The sequence below is a fragment of the Cupressus sempervirens genome, chromosome 7 (assembly GCF_028749045.1).
Source record: "Cupressus sempervirens isolate cs-2001-9-10 chromosome 7, ASM2874904v1, whole genome shotgun sequence".
NCBI classification, from domain to species: Eukaryota; Viridiplantae; Streptophyta; class Pinopsida; order Cupressales; family Cupressaceae; genus Cupressus; species Cupressus sempervirens.
In genome coordinates, this window is record NC_143124.1 from 715,675,627 (window position 1) to 715,679,436 (window position 3,810).

Here is a 3,810-nt window from a genome sequence, read left to right on the forward strand (position 1 = left end):
TTGCCTTATTGGTGGCAATCCATCTGGATCATTATCAAAGATAATATCTCCAAACTCCCCTAGTAAATCTAAAACTTCAAGTGGTATTTCACTACTACCTTCTTTATCTTTCCTAGGAATCAAAGCATAGCACATATGCTGATGTTTCATGCCATCTAAAAACTTCCTTCCATCAACAAGACAAATCCTAGTACTGCTACATACCTTTTCACCTTCCTTTTTCATGGGCTTCAATTTGTGGCGAACTCCATCTTTTGTCAGAGAGTATGTGTTTGCATGTCAATCATGTATTGCATGTCTATCAAACTGCCATGGTCTACCCAACAATAGATGGCAAACATCCATCAAAATAACATCACAGAGAACTTCATCATGGTAACTTCCAATTTTGAATTTTACTAAACATTGTTCACTTACCAAGACCTTATAATCATCTTTTACCCAAGAAATCTGATAGGGTTGGGGATGTTTCTCCCTCTTGAGCTTCAGCTTAGAGACCATCTCTTCTGATACCAAGTTATCAGTGCTACCACCATCAATAATGACATCACAACATTTATCCTCACACTTGCATCTGGTACGGAACAAACTCCTATGTTGTCCTGGTTCAATCTCACCACTTAGTAGGACTCTTTCATTTACCAAGGTCTCTCCTCTTTCTGCATCCTCTGAATGTGATGATTGTGCATCCTCATCCACATGAGCAACCCTAGCTTGGCCCTCATCTCTCCTATCTATCCTTCCTTGTCATTGAGGGCATTCAAAGGCACGATGACCTTTTTCATTGCAATGGAAACAAGTACCACGAAAGCCTCATCTTCCTTGTCCACATCCTCTACCTCTTCCTCTCTGATTTCCAAAGTCTTGGTCACAGAAGCGGTTGAAACCCTCATTCCTCTAGTTCCTGCTAGTACCCTCATCTTCATTTTTCTTTTGGGTTTCATTGCGGCCTCCAGATGACCTACCACTTCCCCTTCCTCCTTGACCATGCCCTCTTTGTCTTCCTTCAAACCTTTTATTTAGCTTCTCTTCAACTCATAGGGAAAACTAGTATGCCTCTTCAACGCTGGTCATTCTTACCAGACTTAATTCCTCCTGGATGCTAGGTCGCAACCCACTGATATAACGAGCAACCTTCTCCTTATTTTCTTTTGCATGCCCCACTCTAATCAAGAGTTGGTAAAATTCCTCTGTATATTCTTGGACTAATCTTCCTGCTTGCTTTAAGCCATGCATCTTCTTAAACAAATCAAGCTCGTAGTCCACAGGAATGAACTGCTTCTTCAATTTGTCCACCATGCGATCCCATCTTGTGATCTTCTCCTTTCCTCTTCTATTTCTTTCCAATTGAACTTCTTGCCACCAGATTTTGGAATGGCCTTTTAGTTTGGCCTTTGCAAACTTAACCCTATCTAGGTCCCTTATATCCTCATACTCAAAGTATTCTTCCAGTTCATTGATCCAATTGATCAACTCATCTGGTTTCAGATTTCCTGAAAATACACCCACTTCAATTGTAGGTCTTTTCCTAAACTTAGTAATGGCCCTAAAAAGCCTTTCCTCTGCATGATTTAGAACTTCCCTGTCAAATTCCCCTTCTGGTTCCATTACTTCTTCTTCATTGTCATCCTCACTGTTGTCACCTACGGCAACATTTGCTCCTCTACGGAGCTCCTCTTGCAATGCCTGCACTTGCCTTTAGAGGGCTCTAACCTCCTCAAGATTAATAGCTCTGGCCCTTTCACCATGCTCTCTTCATGGAGGCATCTTCTAACATGATCCCACAACCACATAGTCCTGGTGCAAACTGCCTCACAGTCGGCGCTCTATCTACACACTTAGGAAAACTTACTCTGATACCACTTGATGGGGACACAAGCCAAGAACATAATGGACACAACAGAAAGGGAAAATTATATTAACTGAGAAAATAAGCTAGTACAAACAATACAGGAAAATAAATTTCAAAAATATGCCCTAAGGGCTTACAATAGCATAAATCTGGAGATAATTTCTCCTTTCAGTACCTCCTCTCAAACTCCACTCCGAACTGCCTTTTACAATGCCAGAAATCTCCTTAAATAGACCCCGGAGGGTTAAGGACTAGGAGTACATTCTAGACAGTGCTAGTAGGCATCCACCAACCAAATAGAAGGTTCCAGAAGCTACGTTAGAAGTTGGTGCAAATCTAGAAGAATCCAGAAACGGTAACCGAACTTCTAGGAGGCATAACTTTTGAACCGTAGCTTCGATTGACGAACAATTTACATTTTTGAAAAGCTCTCGAAGTGCTCTATAGCCCTATGGACAACCTTCACTTGTCCCCCATTTTTTGGCCCTTTTCAAGGTCATTTAATGCCCTTAACCTAACTTTGAAGCATTCTTAGGAGGTCTCCAAAACTTGAAAAACTACAATAACTTTCAAACCGTGGGGCCTTTTGATGTGATTCTTTTTCTAGAATGCTCTAAATCACAATTACATTCATCTAGCCAATTCACAGCTTCTAGGTCACCAAAATAATGGCCAAATTGCATGTTCCTATTTTTTCAGGATTTTTTAGCACACTGATAGTTGAACTGTGAGAGTTGGAACCTTTATTTGACCCAAATGGGTATCCAAAAATGAAAAGACATGAAACAGAAACTAAGTCTAAGTACATTTTTTTTTGGGTGACACAAGATTGCCCTTATACCTCTGGATGCTCCTACATCAATTCTATAGAATATTACTATATGACCAAAGTTGTTACATAGTTGGTATACTAGTGCACTATTTCTAAATCTAGGTCCAAGTTGGTTAACAAGTGCTCTACAATTTTTGGCAATATGTCCAAAGTTGTTACACTTGTAACACACAATGTTGCTTCTCATTCCATTGTTTCCTTCATCAAATCTTCTCCTTATAGGGCTAGTACCTCTAAACATTCTACTATTGCTATTACTATTACAAAATTTAGGTTTGTTGTAGTCAACTTCTCTATGACCACAACCATGACAATTATAATAATAAAGCTTGATGACTAATTTAAATGACTTACCTATATAGTCCCTTTTCATATGACCAATTTTATTACATGCATAACATCTACCTTTGAATTAATATCTCACTTCTTTAGGTGATTCAGTTTGCTCAGGTTTCTTAGGTTCTATTAGAAATTTGTTCAGTGTTCCCCTCAAGATTCGTGACAAGGGCTTAACCACCTCCTGTATACTATAAGTTGAGTGGTTGTATCGAGCATTGATAGATTGGTCCTTTGGTGCAATGAAAACCTCACTTTAATAAGTAGTATCAGATCTTGGTCACAGGTTCAAATCCTTAGACCCTTGAGTAACACTGAGGGGGAGATTGTTTAAAAATTTCTTAGCACTCCCCTCAAAATTCTTGACAAGGGCTTAACCAGCTCTTGTGTAATATAAGTTGAGTGGTTGTATCGTGCATTGATAGATCAATCCTTTAGTGCAATAGCAACCCCACTCTAATAGGTTCATCAACTTGCTCAGGTTGTTTGGGTTGCTCAACCTCCTTAGGTGCATTATCATATTGATTTGAAACAGTCTTGTTCAAATATTCTTTTTCTTGCCTAGGATAATGATTTTCAAGGTTAGATTCCTTCTAGCTTCAGATTTCTTAACTGAATTTTGTCCTGTAGAATATCCAAGACCAAACTTATCGTAAGAAGGTCTCTAAAAAGATATTTGTTCAATAATCTTCTCACTGCTAGAATATAGTTTCTCAAGTTGTTGCTTAGACAAGGTTAACTCGCTTTTCACAAAAGTGTCCTACTTCTCAAGTTCGACATACTACAACTT